Source organism: Arachis duranensis, chromosome 9 (genome assembly GCF_000817695.3).
Source record: "Arachis duranensis cultivar V14167 chromosome 9, aradu.V14167.gnm2.J7QH, whole genome shotgun sequence".
Lineage (NCBI taxonomy): Eukaryota > Viridiplantae > Streptophyta > Magnoliopsida > Fabales > Fabaceae > Arachis > Arachis duranensis.
The window spans coordinates 76,037,450-76,037,846 of NC_029780.3; positions in this window are offsets into that span (position 1 = coordinate 76,037,450).

Consider the following 397-nt stretch of genomic DNA (forward strand, 5'->3'; position numbering starts at 1 on the left):
TGACAACCACTTCCGTTCTACTTTAGGCCGGGCGCATATCTCTTAGATTCCCCAACAGAATCTTCGTGGTATAAGTTAGATAGATTGCGGCATTCATGAGGATCCGGAAAGTCTAAACCTTGTCTATGGTATTCCGAGTAGGATTCTGGGATTGAATGACTATGACGAGCTTCAAACTCCTGAAGACTGGGCGTGATGACAAACGCAAAAGAATCAAGGGATTCTATTCCAACCTGATTGAGAACCGACAGATGATTAGCCGTGTTGTGACAGAGCATAGGACCATTTTCACTGAGAGGATGGGATGTAGCCATTGACAATGGTGATGCCCTACATACAGCTTGCCATGGAAAGGAGTAGGAAGGATTGGATGAATGTAATAAGAAAGTAGAGATTT